The sequence below is a fragment of the Ostrea edulis genome, chromosome 2 (assembly GCF_947568905.1).
Source record: "Ostrea edulis chromosome 2, xbOstEdul1.1, whole genome shotgun sequence".
NCBI classification, from domain to species: domain Eukaryota; kingdom Metazoa; phylum Mollusca; class Bivalvia; order Ostreida; family Ostreidae; genus Ostrea; species Ostrea edulis.
In genome coordinates this window covers 85,671,050-85,687,137 of record NC_079165.1, presented here as the reverse complement: position 1 = coordinate 85,687,137, position 16,088 = coordinate 85,671,050, and the positions used below count along the sequence as shown (strand labels likewise).

The following is a 16,088-nucleotide window of genomic DNA, read 5'->3' as shown; positions in this document are numbered from 1 at the left end:
TTGCTGTATAGAATGTGAGGATAATTAAGGAATAACTCTGGTGTTTTGTTGTATATTGTGAGGATAGTTAAGGAATAACTGTCTAGTGTTTTGCTGTATATTGTGAGGATAGTTAAGGAATAACTGTCTAGTGTTTTGCTGTATATTGTGAGGATAATTAAGGAATAACTGTCTGGTGTGTTGCTGTATATTGTGAGGATAGTTTTTTTTTTTTTTTTTTTTATAATTTATTTATTTTTTTGGTTACATACAATACATCAAACACTTACACAAACATACATGCATACATCTCCCTGTGGTTTAGGTTACTTGCTGTACAATAGTGAAAGTAATAATAATAACAATAATACATGTACTAAAAATAATGACAAGTACATGTAGTAATAATTAATCAATTGCAAAAATATTTTCCCACTTCATCCATATTTTATCAAAGTTATGTATTTTAAATGCTTGAATTGCAGCGTATTTCTCTACATGATATTTAAACTTTAAGTGACATAGTAATCCAACAAGATTTGGTTCTTTATTCTGCATTAAACAGATAAATATGTATTGTTTAGCATATAGAATTATAAAGTTTATAGCTTTATTATTTAAAGACAGTGGAATTTCATCAAATATTATATTTGACACATTAAAACCAATTCTTTCTGAAATTTTTCTATATATATGAAGACTTAACTCACTCCACAATGTTTGGGTCTTATTACACAAAGTAAAAATATGTGTTATTGTTTCAATATTGCTTGTACAAAATCTACAGAGATCATCTGTTTTAACACTAATGTTTTTCAAATAATAACCAACAGGAAGAATTCTATGTAAAATTCTAAACTGTAGCCACTGAACAGAAGAATCACTAGATGTTTTGAAACAAATTTTAAACACATCTTGCACTGAGAATTCAGTGTATTTCCGTTTTATAAACTGTATACAGAAAATACTATTTCCCGACGAGAAAAAGAAAGACACTTTATTAAGACTTTAAAACCGGCTCTCAATAGCTTACTGTGAAATATGTTTACTGTTATTATCTATGACGTCATAATATGCTTAAAGTAAAAACCTTTTCCCCAAACTTCCACCAGAGTTCGTTTGCTCACAAACCAAACTCTTCCACTTAGGCATTATGGGATAGCGATTTCTTAGGCCGCATATACTGTGACGTCACTGTAGAATGACGAAAAAACATAACGTCAAACGTAAACAACTTTCAAAACAAGAACGTAAACATCAAGTTCATTATTTTACACAATAATTTGAACAGAGTCTCCCTACTTTTTAATGATCTTTTGATCATTTTATGTTTAAAATAAAATCCATACTTTTATATTAATGCTCTTAATATTAATATCTTCAAACTTTTAACTGCGAACTACTTCTTTAATGTAATTTGTCTGCGTGATAATCGCGGACTCACAATATACAAATCTGTATATTGTGGTGCGTCACATAGGAGAGGTCTATTCGTAGGTGACGTAATGAGGCCTCGACGGGGAGTTTGACCTTTTCCCTTCATTCGTTTATGACGTCGTTATACGTGAAATGTTAGGACGCCTTTATGACGTCAGACCATTTCAAAACTATTTTAAAAATGTAACGCCTGAGGATTATAAAATGAAAGCGCTTGCGTTAAATTTTTAACTTTGTGTACTGTTTACTCTATTTCTTTTAATATATATATATATATATGCCGGAGTGAAGCGTTGCAGATCATACCCTTATGTATTTTTAGAAATGAAATTTATTTCTTATATTTACATTCTACATCCATTTCTATCGGGATTCCCAGCCATTAAAATAGACCATATCTGTCAAGTAGTTGTGTAATTCACACGTGCAGTGTTAACAATTGCAGCACGTTCATGAGGAAATCCATATCACAACAATTTGTACAGATATCAATGGAAATGTAAACATTAGTCTATATTTGAAGCCTTGTTACTCGAGATAGAACAGAAGTTCCACTCTAATTTTACATGTATGTCACAGGGTCGCTGTTTTGTTGCAAACAACACAAAATTGGGTCGGTCTCTGACAATTATTTCATTTCAATAGAAGGGAAAAAATCTAGAAAAAATACGAAAGCAAACTCACAAACATGCATGCACATAAGACAATAAACATACATAAAACACAAGACGTAAAAACATTTACGATAAACGATTATCCTAATATTAATACGACTGTCAGTATAATTACATATATTCAACAAGTAAGTGAATTACAAGATAAATGTAAATCTTACCAGGCATTCAGTATTATAAATGAAAAATATTAAAGTTACATCGAGTGAATCGACATGTGTTACCCAGGACTGTCCAATATAACCGTATTGGTATTAGCTTAGAGTGGGATTTTGGTGGGGTTACATGCATACCATGGCCACCTGCACAATACAAAACGTTCACACTGACTCTCACATACTTGAAAAACTAGTTTGTATTCAATTGGCTATGCGCGCCAATAGGAATACCGATATGATTACAACGCATAAATATATTTCAAATAAATTGCAACTGTGACATGCATAATGAACGTGAGGGAACCCCGGTTGCATAGCTCAATGGATAGAGCATTTGATTCCTTTGACAAACGACCGGCATTTAGAAGTGAAAGTCACGGTCCCGTGTCGCGGCAAGCGTTAAGTTGCCACAAGTAATACTCAGCTGAGCGCTATAGTCCATGGGTCTTTTACATTACTAGTATTTTAATGTATGTAAAAGTAATTAGGGTAAATTGGGGCAACTGGGACATCAGGGTAACTGGGACACTGTAATATTTTTCATCGGTAGTTAAAAAATCCTGTATAGCCCTAGTATGAAATTCTTCTGTTGAAAACATTACCTCAGTGTCGTCTGCTAAAAAGTGAAATTTGGCAGCTGAAGACGAAATAAACAGAACAATTATCGGGTCTTTGATCCGAAAGGTAAGCACATTTTGTGTATGTTACGCAATAAGAAGGGGGGTTGTCGATGTAGATATTATAACTGTTATCATACAAATTATTTAACAATTTGATTTGTTAAAATTATATGGATAAACGTTCTAATCACTTTCCAATACCTCGATTTGTAAAACGTAACAAACACTCGCGAAAAATGTTGAGTACCATGCAATTTATCAATGACCCATTGCATTTCAGAATAAGAAATTCCTTCGGGATAAAGACACCATTTATTTTCATGACGGCTTTTACAAAACACAACCATGCACCTTATAAAATACTTAGAAGCGGAAAATTTATATGTTAATATTGATATAAACATTTTTTTGCAAAGTATTTATATCTTATCACATTAAAATTGACTAGAGTGAATTAATATACGACATCGTACCGGATGTTGTGGTCTGAGATATTGTGACGTCACAAATTGATAATTTTGATAAACACATTGTGCAATTAAATAATTGCGAATGGGGTTATTCTCAACCATTTCTGTTAAAACCACTGCTGTTTCCAAATCTTCGTTATTCATTTAATGTGTTGGTAGTAATGCCAGTACAATAATTACAATAATAATTATTTAAATGTATATTATTCTCCACGTGATTATTTCCTTTTTGAATTGGGGTAAGTGGGACAGGTGTTCAAGTTGTATTTTAGAAAATCAGATTTTATGCATTTCAAATAAAATTATATCCTTAGATTTGGTGAATTGTGCAGGGTTTTGGATAGTTCATAATGTTTAAAGGATAAATAATAAATTTATAATTCTCTATTTTAAAACACAGCAAATTTGATTCAATTAATAATCTTAGATTTCAAACATAATAAAGGTCGTTATAATTTGCTTATGATTACATGTATATGGTATGTGCATGTTTGAACAAGTGTTTTGAATAGGTGTAATGGCAAGACGAAAGAAAATCCAAAACCCCAAACAAGTAAAGTGGTCTTAATCGTCTATGAAAAAAGCATTAAAAATTAGGCCTACATGTGATAAACTAAGCTTTCGCAAAGCTGCAGAATTACTGTCTGCAATACTAAAATCTACGCATGAAATGAGTGCGAAATGAGAACAAGATACTGATGCCCCAGCCTCCCGACCAACCGTGTACTTCACATCGGATCAAGAGAATCAGCTTGTTGGTCATATTCTAGAAATGGCTAACTGTGGATTTGGGTTGACAATTGATAGGAATATAATTGAACTTATGCTCAATATTTAATAGATAATCGAATCTGAAGCACTTTGCCGGTTTTACCTGTGTTTAATGTCAAGATTGATCGGGAAAGGAGGGGGGGGGGTTGAAGGATCGAGGGAAGGAGGGAGGAAAACGGGCTGGGGAGAGAATTTAAGGGGCTGAACGACAAGATGGGATGAGGAGAGATTAGGAAAACGGGTTGGAGAGAGAGGAGGAACCCCTTGTTTGTCCTTGTCCCCACTTAATCTTCTAACTTTAGGTATCAACATTGTTGTCCCAGTTACCCCATTACAGAAGGGCAACTGGGACACTCAGCAGTTATATGATTTGTCTCCCTTCTTTTTGGAGTACTGCTTCTGAAAGAATTTCATACCTGAGAAATGAAATTCAACATATCTATCTTTTATTGCATGACATTAAACTTTTATAAATACATCTCTATTAGTATGGAATATCAAAAATAATCTAAAGTGTCCCACTTGCCCCAATTTCCCCTAAATATAGTGTCTGGCACACCATTCCTGACGGTTTTACAGACACTCTATTAATCTGGTCTTCAATGAGAGTTTAGACCTCGGCTGTTTTATCGTCATCACTGGACAGATCCTACTTGTTACTGCTTGTTACTTGTTACTGCTTGAATTCTATACTTTATACTGTTGTCCAGACTGCGCGCTTGCGCACAGATATAATGCAAGATGTCCGCAGGAGGATTGCTGTTGTTTATTACCGCTCTGCATTGCGGTCATTCATGCTTAGGGTAGTGTCACCAAAGAAAGGTGGCGCATAAGATATGATTTCTGCCGGAAAAACGACATAATTCTGAATGATGATAAACAGCGTACTTTTGATACAGGATAGAAAAAAAAATACGTAACAGATTCCGTACTCCTATTATACTAGTAGGTAGTTTACATATCTTAATATGATTATATATTGCATGTGTTGAAAGTTTACACTTTAGAGGTAGTTTCGTCAGCTTTCTGTACATATAGTCTCTGGGTCTTCATGTTACGTATTATGCGTGTTTTTCCTTTAGGATTTAAAAAAAATCTAAATTCAACAATGGAGACAAAACTCAGAAACCATAAAAACTCTTTCCCCCCCTCTCTCTCTCCAAAAAAAGAGTAATATCCTATTGTCAACATACAGAACATATCAATATATATACCTGGCCAAAAGCGAGTCATCATTCATTTTTTCACTACATATTTCATTGAAAAAGCAATTTTTATAAATTCTTATTGTGAGGTGAATTTAGTTCCAATTTTCATGATTTTTTTCTGTTAATATGCAAAATTGTTCAAATTTTCTTCTCTTATGATGTAAAGCAAATTGTAATACCATCGATATCATCATTGAGAAGAGTTTATGAAATCATCAAGGCAAAATTTTTAACCTCAAAATACTACAATTTCATAACAAATTTGTGCCGTTAAATTTCAATTTAGCATTTCACTGCAACACCTACATATGAAATTATTTTGTAATCATGTGAAGAAACTATAAACAATTCTGTATGTTTTGTTATTATATCTATAAAAATGAGCTACTATGAACGCTGCAATAGGTGTGTGGGTTTTTTTCTTCAATATGGCACTTTTCAATGAAATATATAGTGAAACAATGATTTATACTCATTTATGGCCAGGTACTGTACATATGTACATGTATTTCAATCCCATTTTAGGATGTGTCGCGATCACATATACCTGTCATAGTGTTGGGTTATTGTCTTAACAAGCTGAAGACATATCCCTCGGATCGAGGCTTATTTTTATACATTCAATTGTTTAAGTATAACACTTTTGTACGGTATGAAACAAGGTAAAAAGAAAAAAAATTATATCACGGATTTTCCAACTCATCAAGGAAACTGAAGAAGTGTCCTCCGTGTCGAAGGGCCGTGATCTGTTTTATATACATGTAATAATAAAAAATATTTTCTAAAAAATTATAATGCATTATTGGCCCATTATGGCAATGCAAATTTCACAAACAGCATTGCATCTAAAAGTTTATATTTTCCATAGATAATCAATTACTCATGATAATAAAAAATTGTCAAGGGCAATAACTCCTATGCTGAAATGTCCTCTATTGCAGGTCTATCATACAACGATTTCCCCAACACATACAATTACTTTATACATATTTATGAATTATCAGGTTTTCTTAACCGTTGACGGTAAAATTTGTCATTCCATCAAGTTTTTATCTATTTTTATTATTCTGTTTTAAAGAAAATGTGCGATTTTCTAATGCTGACATACACTTCTGTTTCTGCATGTCTGATATCTTTGAAAATGTGGCAACATACACATTTTCTTTGGTTATTAATTACATAAAACTGTATTGAGTGGAAATCAATACAGTTTTTCCACTTTCTACCATTGATATTGATAAACCACATGAGGGTGGAGCTACCTTAAGTACACTGAGTGATGTAATGGTCATGTATTGTTGTATTTGATGGAGATTAGTCAGGGTGCCATCCTAGGTAGCTGAAATTTTCCTCTTTAGTTTAAGAAATAACTTCTATGTTATAGAATAGGTCTGAGAAATAATTTTTTTTAAAATAGAAATTATAATGCAACAATTCGACAAGTATGATTAAAAGTGTGAATGAAATGTATCCTGTTCACGTGGGAAAATAATTTTATCAGATACGCAACTGGTTTTTTTTCTCTCTCTCGATTAAGTATTGCTAAAGACCCTTAATTCTGTCAATTTCATGCTACATATTGACGACCTAGTTTTTTGCAATTTATGAAGTATTAAGGTAGCTATTGATAGCTAGCTCCAAAAAAACCGCTCATTGAATTTTTTTCAATTTTATTTATCATAACATTTTGACTTTATCCTAAAACATATCAAAAAATCAACAAAAGTAATCAGGTTAATTTTCGAGGAAAGTGAGATTGAAATCCCCTCTTTTGCAGCCCCAAAATGCAAAAAATGCCAAAATTGAGCAAATTAACATAGAAGCCAATAAAAATTTTATTGACACCAGAAATATTGTTTGTCATATATAGTTATGTAAATTAAACACAAACAGACAAATAATCACCATTGATCAGAAATTCAAAATGCATCTAAGGAAAACATTGGGATGATTCGACTTGGCAAATGGCCAAATTTACCCTAAATATGGCGTTTCTCAAATACTACCAGGCATACATTTTCTGACAACAACAAAATTCTGCTCATAAAATTTCTGATTTTATTTCATTTTTACAATAAGTCAAGTAGTATCTAAAATATTGAATAGAAAAAAATATACCAAATGAGGTTTAATCTAAAACTATGTCAGATTTTGTACCCCTACCCCCTCCCTTCTAGAAATGAATTTTAAGAGATACAGTCAGCAGAGATAAACTATTGACCTTAAATGATTAAGCATTCCCAAATTACCACATTGAGCATTCAAACTCACAATACTAGAAGTTTCTATGAGCCATTTAAGAATGATATATAGTGTGTGCTATTGCAGTTGACCTTTTTGCACTCACAATGATTGCCTAAATACTTAGTTATTTTTCATACAATTTCTTGTAATAACTGGACCAAATCTATTACCTATACATATTTTTTTTATAGAAATTTATATCACTATACAGTATAATACACCAAATATGTTTAAATAACCATTACATATTTCAATAAATAATTAATATCAATGGAAAGAGACCCATGGACTGCCCATGGATCACTACATGTAAGTCCATCTGAGTCATCTTGCCCTCACATATAAGTGTGTCTTTCATAAGTTTAAGATTTTTAATTGTAGTTTCACAATGAACCAAAAACTCACTATTGGATAACTGAGAATGCATGTACATGTATATTGCATTAACTAACTGTAGTTTTCCCCAGGTGAAGGTCTATGTTCACTATATGTATAAGGGGGGGGGGGGGGGGGGGGGGGGGGTGAATTAGTTCCATTATGAAACTTTTATAAAAATTTGATATACATTAATGTATCAATGATGTATGTTTCAACTAAATTTTGAATTACAAGGAAAATTCAAACACATTGATTGAAGTTATAAAATTGATATTCTATCATGTGCACATTTTTTACTAATATATCTAAGAAAGAATAATCAACATTGAAATTTCCTTTACATCTATGCAATATTATTGTCTTTCAAAAGGCATGTACATGTAATACACGAGTACATGTACTTGTTTTCCCTCAAATTCACAATTTAGTTTAAAGTATGTTGTACAACATCCACTGCTCTGAGCTCATATAAGTGAATTGACGTTTTTCATCCAAGTCCCAAATTTTGCAGTAGTTCTTTAATCTTCGGAACTTGATCAAACATTTTTAAATTTGTGGAGTTGTGGGGGTCCAGGAGATATGTCATCATCACTGTAAATGGAGTACCTGTTCAAAATATAGATAAATATATCTAAATATAGCAAAAAAGATGAATATCTGATATACTCAGAATTGTCTTTACAAATGTTTATCAAAAGAAAATACAGTACCTCTCTTGCTGTTATACTTGTTGACTTGAAATCCACATCAACCTGCACTGGTCCTATCTAACCTCCCTTGGTCCTCGGACTGATGCCTAGAAAAAAGATCATCATAATTGATATTTGCACAGTTAGGTCTATATTATACCATTGAGTAATTAGACTGTGTCAGACAATGTGAATTTTAAAATTGTGTCGCAACAAATATTCAGTGAAAATTTTTATACTGATGTTTCAAAATTATAAATTGCAATATGAGATGACATGTATATATGTTTTCATAAACTGCCATAGACTTATCATATCTGTTTTATTTACAAAATGTGGGTCAAGAGAAGGCATACGTGTAGTATACATATCTTACTTATACATACAGTGCATACATTTGCCTATGAGAGGGCATATACAGACTTGTGATTAATTTACATTATTTTTAAAAAGGTTTTGCCAACCTACATGTTTGTGTGAAACACGAAACCTCAGGTTTGATATATTTCTTAGGTCACTGAAATTTCAAAGTAATAGTATATGTATACACACTATAGTCTAGGGAATTATAATTCAACACATGCCCCCCCCCCCCCTTTCCACTTTCTATCCGGTTCCCTCATACCCCTAGATAGTAGGTCTATACAAATATTTGTTTTTCATTACTTTTATACATGTAGTTCAAGGTATGTTATTTTCGTAACGATATTTTCTTAATAAAAGAGTTGTGAGAGCCCATGTTTACAAATGTGGTATACATTTACATGACATCCGTTCGTTTACAATCACATGCACAGGTGGGAGTTATATTTTAAGCACACATGGGATACATATATACATACAAAATAATACATCTACTGTGTATGTCGTGTGTTTAAACTTTCAGATGTTATTACAAATCGCGTTGTGAAATAGCAGAGGAAATGTGAGTTGAACTTTTGAATACAAATTTATGGCATTTTTTTCACTCACCAAACGAAACTATGAGTTCATTGTCCAAGTTGAATGCATCCACCAACTTCCTCTTCTTGCAAGAAACTTTGTTTAGCCTCTCAATGACTGTATAAACAGTTTAATCTCGCAGCATGCTGCACTCGGACATTACGTTGTATCAACCAACAACTTTGTTTACGTAGCGCATCTATGTACATGGATTGGTGGTTGGTTTAACATTTCGATTAGCAAAAAGTTTCACACAGATGAAACATTTGATCTACCATTATTACAGATATTGACGTATACTTATGTGGTACGTGCATATTTTCTCTAGGCGAGTCAGTCACAGCAACAAACACTTTCGGAACCCCTTTTTGTTTTTCGACTATTCTATGACGGAGAAAGGAATTCCGGAAAATGAATTCACGTGAAAATACACAATTTTTACTGATCACGTGGTTGCTATCCGTCGCTACCTTAAGATTCAGCAATTTTGTCTTGCTACTTCCAAGATTTCTTCTAATTTGGAATTGTCAAATAATCTTTGGCTATACACCTATAATACGGGAAATTTTGTCAGATAATCTTTGGCTGTACACCTATATCCAATAAAACTTGCGGTTTCTCCGACATGAAGCCTATTAAACACGAAGACTTCTGACAAACGCAGGTTACTACTCGCTTGTTATGAAATTGATATACTCACATTTAACAATGTTTTGTTAGGAATCCGTTTCACTGTATTATATTTCTCGATAAAAGCACTGATGTTTCAACTTCACATACAAACCTATACATTCATGAAAAGAAACAAGTTAAACGTCAATATCAAATACAAAATTGTACATGTAGGTTGTTTGTATCATAATTGATAGCAAAGCATTAATATACTGTAGCGGTCAGCCGGGTTCGATCGCCGGTGGCCAGTTAACTCAGTTGGTAGAGCACCTGACTAGAGATTCAGGAGGCCCGGGTTCGAATCCCAGTCTGGTCCGTTGCATTTTCTCCCTTCCTGTTACATTTGGTGCCGTAGACCAGCCACTGGAACTGACAGGTGAAAATGCCTGCCAGGGGATAAAGATCCTGGGTTGATGTCTTTAGGTGTGAAGACATTTAAGGAGGGAGAAATGTAGCGGTCAGCCGGATTTGATCGCCGGTGGCCAGTTAGCTCAGTTGGTAGAGCACCTGACTAGAGATTCAGTGGGCCCGGGTTCGAATCCCAGTCTGGTCCGTTGCATTTTCTCCCTTCCTGTTACAATACAAACCCCGCCATGTTTTTATTGTTTTCATGCTCCCTAATACAAAGAAATAGTAGTAATTTGTTCCTTAAACGATAATGTGCAATTGATGCTACACAAATGTTGTTACAGTCCCCAAAGAATAATTTTCATGTATAACTGTATACAATAAAAAGTCCAGCAAATCCAATGTTTGAAATGCCCGGCCCTCTTTAGACTGCTCAGTTCCAATGGATCGTTTGACGTCATCATCAATATTCACTGGGACTCGGGTTACCTTGTCACAATGCGTGGCAAGTTAGCTCACAGTCGAAAAATCGCTAAGCGATTTGACGGTAAATGTTCATTCAAACTCAGAGGCAACCTAGCTCTCTAGCACGTCCGTTACCAAAATGACATCTAATACATTGTTAGAGTTGTAAATTTACAAGGGTATAACAAAACTTTCATTTTGACTGGGTGTTGGGCAACAAAATATTTATATTGACTAGGTGTCGGGCAACAAAACATTTATATTGACTGTGTGTCGGGCTACTTGTGTTTTATTGGACCATCGGACCAAAATGTTGTCTACGGTCTCAGGCCTCCAGTCCAACAAAACACTTGCTGCCCTCACCCTCAGTCAATAAATATATATTGTTGCTGTTCAATTGCTGTGGTTTTTTATTTGTTTGCTTCTCTGTTTTTTCATCTTAGTTTTTTTTTTAAACTTGCTTCCTCTAGCCTACTAGGACATTTTATTAAACATCAAAATTGCAGCGCGTGAAGAATTTGATTTCCGGAGTGACTGGGCGTTTAATATACGATTAGATAAAGTTTGTGACTCAAGCGAGCTTTGTAACATGATGACCTTTTTTTAAATAACGAAACCATAATATTTAGTTTAAAGTCAATTGAATAAATCTGTTAATTAATTACAAACGGTTTTACACGAAATCTGCAGTATTCAGCGAGTAAACGCCAAACACTTAATTTTCAGTCAAGTGTTGATATCCGAGCTGCTCGCAATACTGGAAAACACTGTGCCAATTAGAAACAATGTGATAAAATGAATAATGATTAACCTGTTATCAATGAATTTCCTACTTTCGTTTTCATTATTTTTAAAGATTTTTCTATCATGAAGAGTAAATTGGAGCGTAATACTTTTTAATCCCAAAACACGTGCTCTTTACATGCATCACGCGTTTATTGTAAGTCATTATCGATTACCAGACGTTTTCTTTTCTTACTCTAAACCAATATCGACAGACTGTACGATTTACTTCTGTACAATCAGATGTTCCATCAACAAGTAATAAAGCCGCGCTCGGGATCCCTACCTCAACCCGCTGTGTTTTCCGCAATGCTAGGAACACGACTGTCAAGGCCGTTCTTGGAGCTGTTAAACATCTTCGCCTAATTAAACGGAGCACGAGTGTTGCTAGCTGCTGATGTACATCTTCCTTCTCCCGCTGTCTGTCGCTCACGCACAAAATACTTTGCACGAGAAACTATAGACCCTGGATTTCTATAGTTATCATGTTCTGACACATGTCTGCGTACGAAATGCGAAGGTTCTACACGCTGTATGCGGAATTCAAAAATAATCGGACCTACCCTTCCGTCAACATGCGTACTTTGTCTTCACTAATTTATTATGCCAGATTGTTGTAACTATCCATATCAAGATGTTGCATTATGAGGCATTTCTCAATCTAACAGGAATTTGAGGCACATAGGTACTAAATATATTTACATTTCCAGTGTTTTTGTCTTTGATATCTTTACAAAATGTAATGACAGCCATTTCCTCATGAATGTGTTGCAGTTGTAATTCCTACGCGTAAAACTGAAGAACTACTTGATAAATTAGTACGTCTGTTTTAACCACTAGGGATTCCGACAGAAATGAAAGCAAAATGTAAACATGAAAAATAAAAAATTCACAAGGATATGAACAATGACGATCACGCCGGCATATTTTAACGCGTCACAGTTCATACCTACGTGTCTTTTCTAAAGAAATTGATTTCTGAAGTAGCTTCTGTCGTGATGGACGGGTACCTGTAAAGTGCGAAACGAAACGAAACGAAATCTACCGAAACGAAACGATATCTACCGAAACGAAACGAAACCCACCGAAACGAAACCTACCGAAACGAAACGAAACAGATTGTATAACTGAACTCTTTTAATTATAATAATTAAAAATGGTATCTTAGGCCCTTGTGAAAGTTACCATATATTAATAAAATTCGCCTCCCCTTTGATGTAGGCTTTCGGCTTGACTGTTACAAAGTTTTAAAAGTTGGAAAGGGGGGAGTAAGCACAAAGTACATATCCGTAGTTGATTAAATGCCATGTACAATTAGTTTCGGATCCATACATTTCAGAACCGAGGGTTACAGTCTCAGAGATCTGGGGAAACACACTATACGAGGGGTGGGGTCGCCGACGTTGGATCCGCCTTTGGGCATAGATACATTGTTTGAAGAAGCTGGTGTCTGAGAAAATTGAAAGCAGGAAGAGCTCTTAACCTCTTATTTTATCTCTAACCGCTGAGGTGCGAGTACTTTCAATAATGGAAAAACTCTATACATTTGGGATGTTGCTAAGACGGGGAATTGAAAACGGGACGGGAAATGGATTTTTTTAAATGCAATAATATTAGGAGGAGGTCGGCATTTTGTAAACTGAAAAGGCTTATGAACAAGGGGATTTTAAGCAGAAATCACAAAGAGAACGGGAAGACATATTCAGAATCCACCGTTTGATATACTACATACAAATACACAATATCCACATATATACATATATTTGTCTTTAGAGCAAAAAATACTGAAACATGTATTTATGCCCAAAATCGGATTCAACGCCGACGACCCCATCCCTCGTTTAGTGTGTTTCCCCAGACCTCTGACCTGTGAGACTGTAACCATCCGTTCTGAAATTTATGGATCCGAAGCTAATTGCACATGGTATTTATGTACTTTGTGCTTACCCCCCCCCCCCTTTCCAACTCTTAAAACTTTGTATCAGTCAAGCCGAAAGCCTACATCAAAGGGGAGGCGAATTTTATTTATATGTGTAAACTTTAACAGGGGCCTAAGATACCATTTTCAATTATTATAATCAAAAGAGTTCGATCATACAATCTGTTTCGTTTCGTTTCGGTAGGTTTCGTTTCGTTTCGGTGGGTTTCGTTTCGGTAGATTTCGTTTCGTTTCGGTAGATTTTGTTTCGATTTCGTTTCGCACTTTACAGGTACCCGTGATGGACTGTGCAATTAGAATTCACATATTGCAAGTAACACGGACTCCCGGGCTCCTGTGCTGTACTGGCCTTGATATCAGAACAGTCGAAAGATTTTGTATCATCACGTGATTGAGTGACCCATTCCATATTTTCAAATGTTCACAGTGATTCTATAATGTTATCACGATAGAAACTTCCGTAGAAAAAGTACGACATATCCAGCTTAGATAAGAAATTAATCGACAACAAAAACCAATTGCTATAACGTAAAATGTGTATATATTCTGCATGTTTTCTCTTAATGACCCTCTACCCGATAATCAAAAGAAGAGAAAACGTTATAGAAAATCAGAGCAAGATATCCTAGTTATGCATAAATAAATCCCCCGTATTACTTTCATCCTGGGATACCAGCTTTCTTGTTCTGATATAAACTCCTAAAGTACACGTACCCACACTAGTCACTGCAAGTAGGAAAAGTGTGTTCAGATTTTATTATCGGCCGCGGAACGATTTTTGAGTGATAGAAAGTGGGTATTGGGAAATTAAAATTTCGGAAGAGTAATTCTTTATTACATGTAATAACATGAAAAATTTAGAATCATAAAAAGATCTTAAAAATTAATTTGATATGTAAGTCTTGATTGCTATCATTATTATGCAATTCATTTTATTTATTATTAATCAGATATTAAATTGTTGTACTTTCGAGTTTATGCAACAAACACTCCCCGAAAGGCAATGTGTAAGATATATATATATCTTATGTATCTTATATAATGCAACTCATTACGAGTTCCCGGATATTAGTTAGTTTTAATTTTCGTAATGATTATGGTTAAAGTTACATTAAAAACTATCACAATAGCACATATTTATAACAAAATAAAATTTTCAGGTTTAGAGCTAATATAGCTTTAAAATGTTGTGACGTTGAAATCGGAGTTGCATGCAGACATGAACAAATAGCTAATCTAGCAAATAATCATCACGTGATCTGGGGTATCAGCACGATACAGGTCATTATTATTAATATTATTATTATGTTTATTAAGGCAAAGCATCAGATAAATTACAAATCATAATCATATACATTGTAAAATACATTAATAATGTCAATTACGGATCACAAATGAATTTTTGGCACATTGCTATCATATGTACGCAATAGCACTCCAGATACTATCACAGTTATAGCCACCAACAATATCATTATCAAAATACATGCTTATCACAGTACCAGGTCTTATCACAGACATTATGAATTATATACTTTAAATCAATCTTTGCCTAGGATAACCCATGAAAGCAATTTATAAAACTTGCTTATTTCCAATGGGGTCATGTTTGTTTTCTTGCTATCCCATTCCTGAAAACGTGAACAAAAACACATGAAAAGCATATACAAAACCTCCAAATGATCATCTTTATTACGTATGGAAAAACTTTGTTTTATTAGCTTTCATTCCATGGTTAATTCAATTGAATTTCGTTTGATTTTCTAAACTCCTGTATTTATAATTGTCATTTATATACTTATTCCTTTAAATAATGTTTTATCATAATACACTTAAACCTTCCATATTGCATTAGTATAATTATATTTTTAAATGATATTCCATTTTGGAAACAAGTTTTCTAGCATATAGTACGCACATTGATTTTTTATGCTGTGAGTATTTCAAAATTGTTTCCATGTCATATTACAATTTCTGTGTGTTTCCTTGGAAATAGTTTTGAATGATTAAAAGTTTAACCTCCGATTCCATGCTTTACATCAAAATTATCTTGTTTACTAATGTTGCATCAAAGTGAAAGAAGTCCCATCAAAACGACCAATCAAAATAACGAACATTACACTGAAACTACCAATCAAAATAACGAACATTTCAGTGAAAGAAGTCCCATTAAAATGACCAATCAAAATAAAGAATACTGCATTGAAAGAAGCCCCAACAAAACGACCAATGAAAATAACGAACATTAAATTGAAAGAAGTCCCATTAGAACGACCATTATTGCAGTGCTACCCAAGGACACACTACTCAA

The 16,088-nt window shown here is 33.9% G+C and overlaps 2 long non-coding RNA genes across 2 annotated transcripts; both read right to left on the bottom strand.

Annotated features, from left to right (window-relative positions):
• Positions 1-202: 202 nt before the first annotated feature.
• LOC125682553 (uncharacterized) lies at positions 203-2,750 on the bottom strand. Its single transcript, XR_007372599.2, has 2 exons — positions 1,510-2,750; positions 203-1,069 (listed from the first exon to the last, which is right to left on the bottom strand). It is a non-coding gene; the product is annotated as an uncharacterized LOC125682553 (long non-coding RNA).
• Positions 2,751-7,134: 4,384 nt separating this feature from the next.
• LOC125682552 (uncharacterized) lies at positions 7,135-12,868 on the bottom strand. Its single transcript, XR_007372598.2, has 3 exons — positions 9,601-12,868; positions 8,650-8,735; positions 7,135-8,545 (listed from the first exon to the last, which is right to left on the bottom strand). It is a non-coding gene; the product is annotated as an uncharacterized LOC125682552 (long non-coding RNA).
• Positions 12,869-16,088: the final 3,220 nt, after the last annotated feature.